This window comes from Patagioenas fasciata, chromosome 2, assembly GCF_037038585.1.
Source record: "Patagioenas fasciata isolate bPatFas1 chromosome 2, bPatFas1.hap1, whole genome shotgun sequence".
NCBI lineage: Eukaryota > Metazoa > Chordata > Aves > Columbiformes > Columbidae > Patagioenas > Patagioenas fasciata.
In genome coordinates, this window is record NC_092521.1 from 24,600,521 (window position 1) to 24,618,191 (window position 17,671).

The following is a 17,671-nucleotide window of genomic DNA, read 5'->3' on the forward strand; positions in this document are numbered from 1 at the left end:
AGAGCTTTATGCTGTCTAGTGTTCTCTAATGCCCTCAGCCAAGAGTAAGAGAGAAAGTTGGCATGGCACAAAGGCTGCTAATTAGGCAGTTCTTACCTGTCACTGAAGGTTACTGCTGGTAATACATTGTGTGGTGGTAGAGTACAACAGCAAAGTATTTGTGCTTCTATTCCATTTTCCAAGAACAGTTGTTCTGCGTTTTACAAGGGAAAGGAGATGAGGAATATGATTTACTGTTACTGAACATTGCAGTTACCCATGTGTTTATTTTTTCCAGGCATTATTTAACATTTAACTAGCAAGCACATCCTGACAATACTGACTGGATGCTGGGTGCATGGATGTGCTGCAGGATTCAATGCAATGGTGTGAATAACAGCAAGTTGTCGATATAAGAAGGCATCTCGATGTCATCTGGTTTGGCCTCCTGCATGGCTCCGGTCAAGCAACCTCCCCCAAGAACTTCACTGTGAATCCTTTGGCCCATCTACAGAAGGCGGCACCCTGTCCTCTCCTACAAGTCAAAGCAGAGGATGCACTAATGCCATTAGTAATTTGTACTAGCAATGAGTCATTGTTTCCTCTTGAACTGTGCCTTATGTCCATTTTAATTTGTCTGGATTTAGCTTGCAGCTATTTGTCTTTTGCCAGTGATTTTAAGCACTCAGCAAGTCCCTCTAGTAAAATACAGTAAGATGACCTGGGCTTTTCTCTAAGCCAAACAGACGGACTTTTTAAGTCTCTCACCATCAGACATTGCTGTCAGCCCTCAAAGTGTTTTCTGTGGTTGTTTTCTGCTCTCTCTCAATTTTTTCAGTGTCTGCAATTGGCCAAATACAGAGTAAAAATCAGATCCTAGCAGCACTGAAGAAGTAGCACAGAACGGGACCAGACACAGCATGCCGCAGTTGGGTACCCGGCTTCCCCTTCTTCCCCAGTCTGCAGCTCCACACCTAGATCAGCTGCCACCTCTCCACGAAGGTGCCTGTGATTTCTGGTTTGACACTAATTTAACACTGGCTGTTTTGCACACCCAGACATGCAGCAGTCTTGATGATTTTCAGTAATTTGACTTCTGACTCATTGCTGAGTTTGGCGATGGTCTAAAGAGTAGGTGCTGCTGGTCAGAGGTCCCCAGGTGACCCAGCACAGCAGGAGACCCTGAAACCCTCTGGCCCAGGGGCTGGCACAGACAGGGTGGCACCTGTAGTAGCAAGCAACCTCACTGAGCTGCCCTTTCTCCACCACCCAAGAGATTTGAGAGCTCAGCCCAGATTTGAGAGGAAGGTGACTCATACAGTGATTGTTCAAGGTGCAGTAAATAAATAGGCTCTGGGAGGGGTGCCTGGGTGTGGGGAGACCCTGCCCTGGTCAGTTGGTCTCTCATCAAGGATGGTGACGGTACAGCAGGGAGGAAAAGACCCTGATATTTGTCATATACAACAGAAAGGCTTCTGCTCCCTCTGCCCCTTGCTTACGGCCTCACAGCAAGGATATGTTTTGAAAGCAACAGTTTGGGCATCTCCCCTCTGAGAGGACACAAGCACCTGCTAATGCTGAATGAGGCTTCCAAACCCCAAAGAGCAGTGGATTTGCCTGTCAGCCCTGGCCTCTTTGGCTCACTCAGGTGATCAGGCTGTGGATGTCACCACCCTGAGGTGCCCAAGGCTCCTCACGGGGTCCTGCTTCGGGGTCAACCCTGTGCTTCTGGTCCTGCTTCTTGTCCTGCTTGGACAGGGGACGAGTGTTCCCCAGCCCTTTGGGGGATCTAGGTTCTGAAATGCATTCATGTTGGAGAGAACTTTGTGCTGCATTTACAGCCCTAGGTCCCGTGTGACACCAGAGAGTAGGCACAGCTGTTTTGCTGATGCCCTTGCACTGCGAATAGTCTCAGTGCTTCAGGTGTTTGGGGTGTGTTTTCTCAATAATTTCAAATTAACAGATCAGTTATATCACCTCAATTAGCCTGAGGTAATTTGTGGTGGATTTTTTTTTTTTTTTAAGGCTGCTTTTAATAGTGAAGGCTTTGCAAATAAAAGGCCACGCTGGAGCAGTCTGAATGTGATTACAGTGACTCATGTTTTTAATGGCTTTTTTTTTAAATCTCAAAAATGGCTTTTTTCCAAGCAAAATCCTACAAGGCCTCATATAACAAACAAGGGTTACTGCTCTTTTCCACACATAACATGAAAAATATCCTTAAGCAGAGCGAACTGCAGCCCATCTGCTGTAGCTTGGCCTAGCACACAGTGCAGCTCCCTGACCATTACGCATGGCTCTTGGTAAAGCAAACCACCTGCTTCCTGCACGAGGTCCCGCCTTGAGCCTCCCCAATGCTTCTCTGAGGAGGAAACCCATCCAAAATGCTGACGAGGGATGACAACCTTGGCATTCCCTTTCACTGCATTTGTTCTTCTGTCATTTGTTTTTCGCTCAAGTGCTCTGTGGACTTTCGTCTTCTTTTCCATCCAGACTAGAAAAAGGCAGGCTGCACCAGAGATAAACAGACTCTGACTTTCCTGTTTATTGCCCTCCCTTGTTCTCCAGCTGCAGTCAGCAAAGTCTTCATTTGAGAACCCAAAAGGGCACCATTGAAAGGGAAGGAAAATGAGAGAGAGGAGTCTTGGGGCAGTTTTAACAAGGAGTGATCTGAATGTCAGCCCCCTCCTCCCTGATTCAGGATCTGATGCTGCAGGCACTTAACTCAGCTGAGCCTTTCATGAATGCTACTTATGTCAAACAAGTACTCACATGAATTCCAGAAATATCCTGGACATGTACTCCCCAGACGCTTTACCTAGACACTTACAGCACAGACAAAACATAATTTTGCAAAGGCTGTGCTGAGTGAAAATGGTGTTTCCCTCAGCTGCTTGCCATCATGCTCCACAGCTCTGCCAGCTGAAGGGATCAAAGCCCACACCATTACACAGAGTGCACTGAGCATCCTTGTGTTGCCTTCACCGTGGATGGAGACCTCCACTAATCTCACCATCATTGCTCAAAGCAAATTAGGGACCATTCACATAACCTCATGCATCAGCTCCACTGGGAGGGTGTCCTGCAGTCCTGGGCTGTGAAAGTGGCCATGGCTTCAAAGGATACAACACTTTACAAAACAAATGGCTTCCTATGGCCTAAGCAAATTCAGAGCATGCATGTGGAGTTCAAAAGTCTCAGTCAAAATCCTTCCCCAGTCTGAACTGGAGACCACTAGCTCTGTGTTCAAGAACTGGAAGAGCGGAGCTATTGGGGGATGAGGACGTCAGGACAAGATGCTTCTTTTCTCCTATATTAAAAATAAGAGAAATTTAATGCTGTCGTTTTGCTAAGAAATAAACAATTTTTACTACCTTTTTCTCTGAAGAAGTTTAACCATATTGTTAAATTGACTGATTACAAATAACCGTCAGTGGCACTCTGAGGTAAACATTTCATATGAAAAATTTCAGCTCAGATGGCAGAAATTTGGCCGAGTTTTATGATCAACTCAAAATGAGATCTTACAGCAGAGGATGAAACCGTGCTGCCAGCTGTGCCTGAGATGGGGACATTTGCCTTCTTGAAATAGTGTTATTTGGAGGAAATAGTGTTTGTGGCTGTGTCTGGTTAACGGAATATCTGTGTGGTATAGATTAGTATCTCACTGGTAGCAGCCCTATCATGTGTTCATTAGCATGCAACATACTGTGCCATTCGATGCTCAGAGTGCACCTTTTTTACTTCTTTCTTAGAAACTGAAGTTATGAAACACGCAGTAAATATCATTAGAACTGGAAAAAATACTTATTTGCCATGCATAGATAAGTCTTCTAATGCAAAATAAAATCACAGCTTTAAAACATATAATTGTTAACTGTTGGCCAAAACAAAATCATAGCTTAGAAATGTATCAAGTCTGGCTGGCCAAAACTCAAGCCTACATTAACCTGTTTTGTCATACTGAATAGTGGCTTTAAATGCACCAAGCCATGTACAGGGCTAGGCTGCAATTGGGGCTGCATAAAACAGGGTAAAATGTGCAACTCACACTGCAGTAAAGCAGCAGTCAAGATGATCTCAACACCAACATACAAGAATACAGTTGTGCTAAAAATGATGGGACCATTTTCTGCTCTACAAGATGCTGCTAACTCTGTTTCAGCAAACGCTGGTGCTCATAGATTGCAGAAGCCATAACAGGTACCAGAGTCCCTGTGCTGTCCTTCAGCTGCCTAACAGATAACAACCAAACTGCTGGGTGAGCTGAGGGGTTACTGGGAAGCATCAGCCCCTTGTCTTGACCCAGCACTTAGACTGTATCACAGCACAGGTAAGAGACAACCTTGTATTCCTGTGTGCTTGTGGATATGGTAATGTTCTGACTCCTTTTTTCAGATAATCAAGTTCTGGTGAGATAGGTACAGCCATAAAACCTAGCCTCCTCCTCTCTGGGGCAACTCCTATTGATTCTCCTTCATTCCCTGAATTTGCCTTTCACAGCAGGACCTTGGGGTATTTCTGTTCCCTGTGACGGAAGAGGCATCAGAGCTGTCAGCAGTCAGGACACCAGTTTGACACCTTCAACACATCTGTGTTTTGCATCTTCTGCTTGTAGTCTTGTCCTGGATCCTTTTGGGTCAGCTCTGCTTGCATTGTTCATTGGGTGCTCAGCAGCATCTGGGGAGTGGCTGTGGTTATGGCTGCAGTACAAATAATTCACTAAGATAAGAGGCAGCATGAACACAAGAATAAATAGCCTCACAGGTAGCATTAAAATGCATGTGGAATTAAAAAGTTTCCAGCAAGCTCTGGTAGAAGTAATCTCTGGAACAAGGCTCCAACAAGCTTTCCAGTAGAAACAGCAGGAGCAAGAAACCTAACTAGTCTTAAGATGAAACCTGCAAAATATATGATCTCTGATGGGACAGGAGCCTCTGATGTGGAGGTCTCTCCTCATCTTACGCTTCACAATCTGATGTAGCTGTAGCATTCAGACTGGGCTTCCTGCAATTTTAAAGCCGCTGTGTGCACTTCAGTGCATAGTAGAAGGCACCTCCTCTCTGTACAGCGGAGCTGTGAGGAAGGACAAAAGACCTGCATTTGAGCTGAGGCTGTGCAGTAGCTGAAATGTTACAGGAGCAAAGTTTATACTGGAAAAACCAACCCAGCCTACTGCAGCAGTGGTATTAATAGTAAGGTCTCCAGCAGCACCTGAGGTGTTCTCCAGGAGACACAAAGAGCAGAGCAAGATAATATGAAACTTCTGGTTTTTATTACTAGCACTGTTGCATCTTGTATGCTTTGTTCATAAGCACCTGATGGAAGATGGAAGCCTGACGCAGCAACCTGTCATAGGCTCTAAAGAATACAGACAATGCATGAAGCAGATATTTTGTGTCTTCTCAAACAAATAAGACAGTGGACACACTGCTCCAAGGCAATGCTTCTTCATACTTTTTAAACCAAAGATCCCTGAACTTTCTGGAGGAATAAGCTGCAGGCTGCATGAATGGTCTTAATGCAGTGGTCTTCATGAATAATCAACTGGGAATGAGGTCACCCTTTAAAAATTGTGACAACATGTAGGGGGGATCTGGGCAGTTTTGGGAAGTGGGAGAGAGTGGGGAGACTCACTTTGTTTTGGAATGATCTCATAAACCATTCTCTAAAGTCTTTTAGATTACAAGTGTTTCCCAGAGCACAGGTTGAGAAATATTGTCCCACAAACACAATAGCAGCTGAGAGCTGAACTACTTTTTCCCCCAAAGCTGCCGAGCTCATGAGGGACTGCTCAGAAAGCAGGGGGTGGTTAGGCCTCTCCATTGTGATTCATAGCTCTAATTTACAGTGAAACAGAAAACAGCACTCTAATTGTTGTCACAGCAAAGGAAATGTTTAAACCCCAATTTACCAATAAACCCCAAAACACGCAAAAGGGTTACATGCTGTTTTTCTGCAAGCATGTGTGGGAAGTCAGAGATAAAAGATCTCCTGGGTATTCCCATGAAATAGAGTATAAAATCAGAGGTGACACATTCAATGTCTTGTATGTTCTAACTGATGTCAGTGAAGATCAAAACATGCAAGAACTAAAAGGGAGTATAGATTTTAAAGGAAAGTTGCATCAGCAGTCACCAGTGTAAGAACATCCCAAGGAAGAAAGGTAGGAGGTCTCTAGAAGACATGGACAGTAAATACACCAACCCCTGAAAAGAACTAGGTTTTCTAAAGAGTGTATTTAATTTTCTAGGTTGAGGAATATCCTTTTAGGAGTCTGGAAACATTTTCTGAGTGAATGAGAGATGCCTCAGAGATGAGATGTAAAAGGATGGTCTGACTAAAATCAGTACTTCCCCCCTCATCAAATTTCTTTTGGAATAGTAATAAAATGTAAATATTAAGGAGTCTCCTTTCGGTACTTACAGTGGTCTTGCTTTTCTGTTCCTTTTGAGGACGATTTCAGAAATACATCTCTTTTCCTTTGTTAGTAAGAGAGCAATAAAATTACAGTCATCTGAAAAATATTGGTATTAGCTCTGAAAAGGAAAAATGCAGAAGTACGTCAAAGAAAAAAAAAAAAGGAAAATTAAAATTTTGTTATAGTCTGTTTAAGATAACTGAATTTCTCTAAGTGAGTAGCACATTTATCACCATGAATGTCAAAATTGTCAAGGGTAACCTTCATTAAGTCTCTTTAAAAGTCAACCATCAACACCCACGTGGTTCATACTCTGTACAGCAAAACCAATAATAAAATCAGTAGGTGTAATAACCAGTTGTTCCTTCTCCCCATCACTTTCTTTCTTTGTATAAGTGTGTGTGTGTGTGTGTGTGTGTAGATCAGACATAAGTCTAGCAAAGAACAGGACTTACTCGTCTCTGTACGTATCTTGCATTGATGACTCAAAAACATATTATTCTGAAAAACTGAGAAGTCTTCCTTCTCCCATATCACCCCCCTACAGAAATAACTTTATTTTCCCTGTTTTCCCTGCCCAAATCAACACTTAAAACATTTTAGGACTAAAACATGACTAAACCTAAACATTTTCACTTGGAGCAAACATTTTCCAGCAAGTTTGGGTGGTCAGCTGTAGAGATCATTTGACTTCTATGAAGTTATGCGCAACGGGAAAAAAAGGATTGTCATAAGTGATGTCACTTTTTTTCAAAGATTACTTTCTTGATAATGTTATACAATAAAACCTTAATAGCTGGTTTATAGGCCAGCTCCACAAGACAAACAGAAGAACTACACAAGAGAAAAAGTGAACAAATTGGCCTGGCCAAGGAAAGCTTCCCTAAGATAATTAAAAACACCTTGTGCCTGCACTGTGAGAAAGAACACAGCTTTCAAAATGTTTATCTTAAAGCTAAAATACAAGTCCCAAGACTGAGTTTGAAAAGCAGCTGAAAAATATCTGGCCTTGGTAAGGAGCTGCCAAGCAGCCGGGGGTAGGTGGGCCAGGCTGTGCTGGCCACAGAGGTGAGACCAGGACCAGTGGGTCAGCTGGGATGGTCCCAGGAGGAGATGAGCAGGGACCTCCTTCACCTCATTTCTGTTCAGCTTCACATCTCAGAGAGACACGTTCCCCCGGTCTCAAAGGCACATCCTCAACCAGTTGCCTCACAGTCCCTCCTCACATGAGGCTTCCCATTAATTTCCCCAGGACCTTTAGCCTCCCTGTTTCTCCCTTGCAGTCCCTCCATCCTTCTGCACCTGCAGGTGACCACGCGGCAGCATCGCACAGCTTCTCTGGCTCTCCTACACCTTCTCCAGGCTGCCCCACCATGGGGGTATCCGAAATATCACTTCTTGGCCAACACATCCTTCTCCTTCTGTTGCTTCTCTTCATGTTGGCGTTGTGTAGAGTATTCAGGGAATGGTTTGTATGAAAACCTAGGGTGAGAACACAGGTTGACATCATAGTAAAAAAGCTTTGGTTATAACCTCACTTTCAGTCCCTAACCGGAGGAAAATGTTGCCTCCTGGTTCCAGGTTTCCCAGCATCATGGCTACTTGCAGTGTGGTGGTTTTGTGTCTTCTGGAACATTTCCTTCACAAGAAGAAACAAACCAAAGTTCAGTCATTACCGCATGAGCCAGAAGTGAAGAAAAAAAGTCATCTCCTCGTTATAAAAATACACTCAGATCTTTACCCTGCCTTCCCCTGCCCTCCAAACAAGACTTCAAAGCAAAAGGCAGCCTCAGACAGAGACGTTTGCTATAGAAATCCCTTCACAGAGTGTAGCACAGGGCTGGGTCCCACAGGAAATGTATGTTGTTGATTAGAAGGATTTGGAGATCACCTAAAGCACGTGTGTGGTGGGGCATTACCCATCAAACCTGCATCTGGTGCACTTCTGTGCAGCAAACATCCACATGCAGGACTGCATTCTCCAGAAATAAATGGCCTGAGGAAGCCAAGGGTTTGGAGAGAATGACAAATCCTACGCCCAGGGTGAGCTCCTGCAGATCACGAAATTGTACACTAGTGGTCCCCCTGTAAGCCTCAGCCCAGCGCTTTTGGCCATCCCTCGGCTGCAGATGAGGGCTTCACCAAAACTGGTGGGCCAGCTCCTGCTCGCCATGTAAGTTCTTCTGCTGGTGCCATCTGCAGAGGTTGTTGGGCTACAAAAACGCAGTGTGCTCCCAAGGAAAATGCACACAGTTGCACATCTAACTAGAGAATGCGGTCACAGTGGGATTATGGTTTTGCAGACCCATTTCTCTGAGAACTAGGCAATAATAGGACGCAATAAACAACACACAGGTACAGTACGTGCTGGCCATCTCTTCAAAGAAACATGCACAAAAGAGTGACATCTTTGGTCAGGGATCATCCCTTATTTATGTCTCTTAATTTCTTTTGGCTAAGAGTGGCATCTCTGCAAATACCTGATGTGTCCTCACTGCATTTCGTGCTACTAAATGGCTTTGTTGAGCCAGGAGATGGCACAGAGGCACAGAAGCCCTGATCTCTTGCAAGGCCTCTGAGATGTGACATCAGATCTACCAGGAATAGCATGCAGCATCCAAGGGGAAAAGATTAAAACAATGCACTTGCAAAAGAAATTGTTGAGAAAAAGTCTCAGACTCAGTGGAAAGAGTTTCAGAGGCTGAGATCCACGTGTTGGATATCCTCCAATACTGAACTACTCAACTTATAAAAGACGTGCAACAGCAGATAGCACCAGAGATGCACCCAGGTCATTATCCTGTCTCTGGCTACAGCCAGGTGGTGCAGACCAAAGGGCAGGAACACTGTATCCAGTAACTGCACATTGGGTGAAAGTGTTGATGGCCTCCTCATCAAGAGTCAAGGAGTCAAGACTTGTAGGAACACAGTTTTCTAGGATGAACACAGTGTTGTCACACTGAAACAGGAGAAAAAGAAAAAAAGGCAGGTAGAGAAAATAGCACCAAATTGTAAGGGTAAACACCAGGGCAATGTCTCCGTGTGCTTACGCCCTTCCACTAACAAGTTAAAATTCCATTAAAGCCAGTTTTGAGCCTTGAAGCCCCTTGACACATGAGCAACCTTGCAGACATCTGAAGTTAAGAAGCTACCTTTTTTGCTGCATGATTAACAGCTAAGGCTTAGGCAGATTCATTACAGCTACAACAGTTATGTGGCACTTACTTGCACAGACAAAGTAAAACATAAATATGAAGCTGATAATTTCAGCAGTATGTTGAAGGTCTGTAGCAATATGGGAAAAGGCCAAAGTGGATGGTGGCAAATAGTGGGGAAAAGGTCATGAGAAAAAAATGAGGGAAGTAAATTGTCTTAGCAGAAAAACAGGGCATGACCCTCCCATTTGGCAAAGTTACAGAAATCTTAACCTTTGGAAATGTGATTAGTTCATTGCTGTTGGAAAGTTGGCTGGAAAGGCAAAGACTCGGGACTGACTCAGTTCTAGGGTTTCTGCTGTGCTAAGCACAGTAACACACGAACACACCTCCCCGCTCAGTGGCACACTCGTAAGGAACAGTCACTAAACACTGTGTTATTCCTAATATTTTGCTATCCTAGGCAACCAACCACTGACTCCACTCGGCATGACACAGCCTGGAAGAACCAGATAGTCTAGAATCAATTTGTTACTCCAGTTGAGTTCGATTTTATGATCTTAACACTTGTCATTTTGGGAAGGAAGAAAACATTCACTGTTCCCAGGGTATGTAATGCTACTGGGAAGCCATAAATTTTAATTCAGTGCTTTATTTCCCTGATGAAGAGATGTTGTTCATATGTGCTGTCACAGTTGGTGGTTCCTCTCTTTTTTTTCCTTTTGGTTGCTTGTCCCTTCATCAAGTTGGAACACGCTCAGAAGCATGACAGCTTTTGTTTCTATCGATGATTGATGTTATAGTGAGAGTTTTGGGCTGATTTCCTTGGACCAGGAATTGTTTCACATGAGTTTTTCTGCTGGATGAGCTGGCACTCCTTGTTCCCTCTCCAAGCTCTGCCAATCACTATTTTTCTTCCTGCAGCAACCAGCTTGAATTTGAAGTTTCAGGAAATAGAGAGTGATGGTTTTATTTCTTAGAGGAAAGAAACCAATTCACAGTGCACGCTGGTGCCAAAAAGAGACTTTGGGGAGAGACATGCCCTGCAAGTTTATTCAAGGGTATTTCAGGGCTTGAAAATGGAAACAGAAAAGTTTATTAAAAATATTTGTATTTTTAAAATTTAATTTAATATTTTAATTTGTTGGAAAACCATACTCCTATAGAATTTTCTTAAGATACATTGATTCACATTTTGGGAAAAAAATACTGAGATGTCTAAGGCTCAGCAAATGCCAGTTTTTCATTTGTCCCCCTCATATCTTCTTCTTGAAATAAAATTTTACCATGGCAAAGCCTGAAGGTACATACAGAAAAAAAGACCAGTTAATTGAAGGGTACCTAATGCAGTCTATGAAAGAAGACACGTGATATCCTAAAGGAAAGAAATTTTAATGATAGTAATTGATGTTCAAAGGGGAATCTTTTAAGAGTTTTCTATAATTTTTTGTTATAGGATAAAAGTATATCATGTCTGTGAGGTCAAAACCCTGTCTAGCTCCTGTTTGAGAAGGAGACTCAAACTTTAGTCAGCAGGTTGCCTGAAGCTTTCCATATTTTTCAATACTGAGTGTTCTTAACATTTTGAGGATTGAAAATGAAGAAACAGAAACGGCAACTTGTATGTTTTTCTCCAAGTCTAGGTCCCCATAGACTAATTTATATTCTAGAAAATATGCAAATTAATTTTACAAATGGATCTGGATAAGAATCAGTTTTAAATGGTCATCAATTTAATGACCTTGCAGATAGAAGAGGTCATCTCTCTTGCTTCTTAATAAACTCTGAAATCTAGCTGACATGTGGAGTTCACTGTTGTAAATGGTGAAAGGGTAAGGTCTTTTGTTCCCATCCCTGAAGACCAGATGAAACCTGGCTACTGTCCTGGGACTTCAAGTTATTGTCTTTGTAGTCCCTGGAGTTAACTTAATAGCCTGGGATCTTGACTGTAGAAAACATTTGGAGAAAAATGAATCTATGCTGTATTTCCTGCATATTTTTGATAGCTGCTTGGCCAGACTAACAGTATCACTCCTTGTACTATGAAACAGTAATCTTTCAGCTTTTGAAGGTCTTTTACAGAGGGAAATCTAAATTAAAAAGAAAAAAAAAAAAAAGCCAGGATTACAAAATGAAGGCGAAGATCCTACTCAGAGTAGGACCAAAATGGAATTTAAAACACAGATACAGCATCGATGTGGCCTTTCCCTCTTCTGTGGTATCTGTTACACTGGAACAGGAAAGTTGTCAAAAACATAAACCATTCAACACCAAACGGAGAGGGCACTGGTTATGAACTCCTGGAGGCAACTCAGCAGAGGAACTTGTGGAAGGATTTGACAAGCACAAGAGCAGGGACTGCAGACCCAATTCTGACCCCAGGCTGAGGTTCCCTTCATGGTGCTGCTGGGTTGAAATGCCTTATCTCTTATCAAGCATTTTAAATACTGAAAGAGATCTATTACTTGAGACACACGCTAATGCTGTGAATTTATTATAACTAACTCTTCATTTGATGCACTTTAATGTAAAGTGTAGATGCTATAGAAAATAATCCCAAGGCTACGGAACTACATTTTTTAAAAAAATAAAGAGCTCCAATATTGTGAGAAATTAAGCAGAAAAAAATCAAAGCAGACAGCAAGTGGATGACCACTGCTGTTTACACAGAAGTCCCCAAGAACCGGGTTTAGTGCCCATCCAGAGAAACAGCTGAAAGTTTGTGTCACTGGTGGGACATGTACCAGTCTCCTTGCTGTCCTCTGCGAGTCTACAGGTCTTGGAAAAAATTCCAGGTGAGAACTGAATCCATCTTTCTAGCCATGGAAGAGAAGCCTGAGGCACTGCAGGAGGGGAGAAAACAGTATGTGGTGCATCTTTCTGCCTTGTTTAAAAATGCGGATGACAGATCACCTTCTCCGAACAATGCCTCGCTGCAGTACGCTTTTATGCTCTATGTTACAGGGAGGCCTTTCACAGGACTTCCATTTTTCTGATGTGATCTATTTTACTACATCTGCAATGTAATTTCAACAGGCTGCAAGGATGCCTTCCACTAAGAAAAAGGAACTGAACTTGAGGTATTTTTACAAGCTAAAATATAAAATAATATTCAAATTATTTTTCTAAATAGAAAACTCAAGTTTCAAACCACAGTGCTTTTACCAGGAGAGATTAAAAACATCTCTTTCTTCAGAGGTTTTGATTTTAGAGCTGTCAAGGTTCTCTTGCTCCTCAAGCAATCAAATAAAATTATTTTCTCCAAGGCAAGAAGCAATTTAAATGTGAGTTCATTAGGAAGTCTCTTACCATGTGTGTAACGTGTGGTTGCCCATGTGCAAAGACTTGCACAGCAACATCTTGGAACATTGGTGAGCTCCAGCTTCACATCAGTGTGCTGGACAACAAACAGGGGTTGATGGCATATGATGTGAGAAACGAGCCTTCAGGCAGCAAACTGCTGTTTTCTGGATATTTCTGGTTTTGTTGGACAACTTAAAGTGCAGGCAAAAAAAAAAAAAACCACGCATTTTTTCGTTTTCTTTTCCTTTCCTTTCTTTTTATTTTTCCTATTTTTTAGACACACTCCTCCAGCATCAAAGAAATCCAGAGCTCTGCCAACAGCACAGGAAGGACAAGCTTCCAGAGTTTTTGACACAGAGCTGCTCTCACGTTGCTCCAGGAGCAATTTCCAGAGAGGTTGTTTCCTCGGGCTCCAGCGCTGCCTCGGCTGCTGGACATGCCCACCCAGGCTGGGCACTACCCTGGAAACCTCCTCGGGCCCAGTAGCAGGTTTGCGGACACATTGAGGGCCTATGAACATCCACAGTTTTGATGTTGCCATTTTATAAGTTGCGTCACTGTGTGCTACCTCTAGGCAGAGAGGTTCTTAAAGACACTGACAGAAACTACAGCTATTTAAGAAAAAAAAAAAAGAAAATCACCCTCATGCTTATGAATCATTAACACCACAAAATACAGTAGCTCAGGGAAAGTCTTAAAAGGACTAATAGAAACTACAAGTAATTCTCTTTTACACTATTTTTTGATGCACTAATGCTTATTTTCATCTGCTTCTCTTTGGAAAAAAAAATCTGGTTACAGTTTTTAACCAATTTCATACATTTTTGTGATTTCATTTGGAACCCACTGGATACATTTGCCAACTCATTTACAAGAATTATTGCATTGTAAAAATATTCAGAAAACCTGGTTGCAATTGATTCCTGTAAGACATTTTGTCTTACAAGAAAGTAAGTTATCTATCATTAACCCTTTCATCCCTGCTGGCCTGTATGAAAACCAATTCCACGTGCGTCTTCAAAAAAAAAAATCACTGTGTTGAGCAACTACCAATCCGGAAAGTGTATTTTTAATTGCAGATTTACAGTTCGCTCCTCTGTGCATGCACTTTGAATCTTTTGAGTGCTAAGGAAAAGTAACAGACTCCAAAATGCGTGGTTCCTTTTCCTCACCCAGTTCAACCCATTCTGAGCAGTTGGCTTTGCCCATGGGTGAAGCTGCCTTAGGTACAACCTGGTACAACCCAGGTAAAATTTGCAGGAGCATATTTGTGATATAACAAAGATAGTCTCTCTTCCTGTGCAGAGGATATATATTTATCATTAATCACAACTGTAGACACATAGGATGCATCACTACAGCCACAGTTAGAACAACTGAGGTGTCTCAAGTGGGGAGCAGGAGGTGGTTTATTTCTGAGGTGGGATTTAAATTCATTTTTTGAGTGACAAAGCTCTAAATAACTCAGGTTTTGCTTGCCTGGGTTTGCTTTCACTTTTTGCTACAAAACAAACAAAAAAAATTTCCAATATTACCCAGTGTGACAAACAAAGAACAACAACTAAACAAACAAACAAAATCCCCCAGAAATTAACAGAGGTAACGTGCGAGCGAGCCTTGATGGGCACACAGACTTACAGATGCATGAGCTCTCCCATCTGTCACAATCATGGTATTCTTTTTAAAACAAAACCTTTTCTAGGCTAAGAAAGAGATTCTGAGAGGACTGAGCTGAAAAACAAACAAACAAACAAACAGCCTTTGTCATCCTGGTTATTTGTATTTGATCTTGAAATGAAATACTGAGTAGCACCATCCTTTCCAGAAATTACAGCAAATCCTCATATATTTGGATCATGAAATTTGAGCTGCTCTTTTCCTTCAGACTGCTTTTTCATTCTCTGCTTTATTCTTGCTGTGTCCTGGATGCCTTTTTGATTTGTTTCATAAGTTCTGGGTTTAGCTGTGCAAGGCTATCAGATCAGCAGCATTGCTGTGAGCACATGACCAAAACCAGCAAAAATGTGTCAAGCTGATGCTGGTAGATGTCACGCACATCTTGGAGCGCCTATTTTTTATGATTATGTGTAGACATTTTTCCTACTATAGAAGAAACCGTACTTTAAGAAGAGATCCAATACAAAGGGGTTTTGTCTATTCTGTTCTTTTGTCATCTTGCCTACTTTTCAAATTACGTTGAACTCATTATTTTGTCCAGGGACAAGCAGGCTGTGATTCTCAAAGCTGCCACAAAATGGTTTCAGCCCATCTCCTCTGTCCTTTCTCCGAGATCTCACTATTCAGTACAAGTTTACATGCTCTTGCAGGGATTTGACAAGACCAGTGTTCATAAAGAAGAATTTTAGTACAGCTGAGTTGAATTTGCAAGAGGTAAACTGTGGGTGCTATTTAGATGGCTGACCTCTGTGAAGAGCATTTAGAAGCATGGGACATTGGGGATGGATTTTTCTGCACGTTGTATTTTTGCAAAATAAAACAATGCTATTATTGCTTTTCTCCTTTTCTCAGTCTCAGTGCTTCAGAAACCTGCCTTTGGTAGTTCATTGCCCCGAGCTCTGTTCCAACCGCCTACCTCGCATGGACATGTGAATGGATCAGGTTTGACATATCTGCCTCTTCCTGACTTAGAGCACTGAACAAAAACTGTCATGCTGCATTTGATTACCCTCTGCCTGCGTGTGCCATGATCCCCCAAGGCTTCCACCTCCATCCAGCAGTCTGTCACCTTGCCAAGTATTTTCCCAGATTTGTTTCAACAAGCCCAGCTGCCTTTCTGCCAGGTAACCTCTTCCATTACTTACGTGCTGCTAAACAAACCAATTGCCCTGAATGTCTTTAACAAACACACAACAATCTGGCCATGGTCCCACCTCACCTCATTCCACAGAGTAATCACCACCCTCTTCTGCAACCTGGATTTTCTGGATTTGCAATAGTAAAGAATGTGCATTTCAAAGCCACAAGACCCTCATCTTGGTAGGTCTGTTCTTCACCGTGCCTGTCTTAACAATAGCAGGCAACTACCGTGTCAGTTATGGTTCAGGCTGGGAAAAGACTGTTTGCCAGGTGAGTCACCACTGATTCAACTGCTCTGAGGGAGCCATAGGTAGAGCTACAGGAGCAGCGTGGTAGCAGTCAAGCTCTTCACAGTGCTACAGACAATGCCAGAGTTTCCCTCTGTTCTTTACATCAGCTTCCAAAAGGAACAAGAGCTAAGAGTTCATGCTGGCACCCATTTTGATAGTTATCTGGAGAACAGCATGGGAGTCGGAGAGCTTGTGAACACATCTTTCACCGAGCGTGAGCTTCCTGGGTTCCCAAAAATGTTCATGTATTGGAACTCACAGGAGCTGATCCAGATGCTCTGGGGTAGGTAACCAATGGGTAGTAACTGCAGCAAGATACAGGCCAAGAACAGATGTGAGCTGCAAACTGCACCTGATTCAACATGATGAGCAGACATACTGTCCAGCTGATGCACAAATAACACAGGTTTAATTATCCAGTTTGATTACACAGTGTTGACATGTTTTTTATGACTAAGTCACACTTGAGATGCTCCGAATCTGGAAATCCCAACCACAGATAAAAACTTCCTTACGGCTACATAAAGTCACAGTATTTTTCTGACAAACTTTGGCTATGAGCTTTGAGCATTTTTAACTTATTGGGCTTGCAGTGCATTTCACAAGGAGAGTGAAATCTTAAGGCATAAATCATGACTTAAAGGAAAACAACTGTGTAACAATATTACAAGATACACAGAACAGGATGCACTTGGATTCCAGTTTCTGTTCATTGGCTCACCAGAGAGAAGGATCATAAATCAGAAATAGAGAATGGAAATCAAAGAAAAGTAACAGGAAGTGTCAAAATGAAAACCTGGCAGAAATTACCAACAGGAGGAAAAGAAAAAAGACTCCAGATGTGTTTTTTTTTTTTAAATAAAAACCTGGGAAAGATTCAGTGAACAAAAGATCTACAAGCAGAAAAGAAAAAATGACAGCTTGAGTGGGGTGGCTTTTCCTCTTTCTCACATACAAGCCAGGTCTAGTGAGGCAGGAAAATATGTACCTACTAAGATGAGGGAGGTGAAGGGGGGAAAAAGCCATTTAAACATCACCTTCCCTCCTTTCTTCCCACGAAACACAGCTCTGGAAACCCTGATCGTAGAAATATTTCAATTGGGTTCACAATTCAAAAGGTTCACTAAATCCAGGATTATTACCATGAGAGAAGTTGAGCAGAGCAGCCAGGCTTTAATGTTTAAGGGGTTCCTTATCCGCACAGACCTACAGGCTGCAGTGCTCACAGTCGCCCATGGAGGAGCATCTGCATCCCAGCCCTGCTGAGCACCAAGCTTTTTCCTCGGGGGCCACCTGCCGGCTTTCGTGTGGATGCTTCTCAGGATCTTTCTGGGCCAATGACGGCTCTGTCGGGTGTGTGGAAGGTGAGCAATGCTGGAGCCATAAGGCACAATTTCTCATGGAGCTGTAGACCAAGCTGTGCTGGAGGCTGTGTCTTTCCATCCCACACGATGCTATAACTCTAACAAGTGCACAATTTTTAAGTCAGTCTTCTGAAGACTTAAAAAAAAAAAAAAATCCAGCTTCACTTCCCATACTTTCCTTGCAATCAGATGTTCTCCCCCTCTTCCCTATGTGTGTGCCATATTTAATCCAACAATGGCCCTAAATGTTAATAACTGCAAAGGTAAGGTACTTTCAATCCTTCCTCCAGCAAACAGCACCAACCAACATTAATTTATTCACCCAAGGCTTTTTCTAATGAA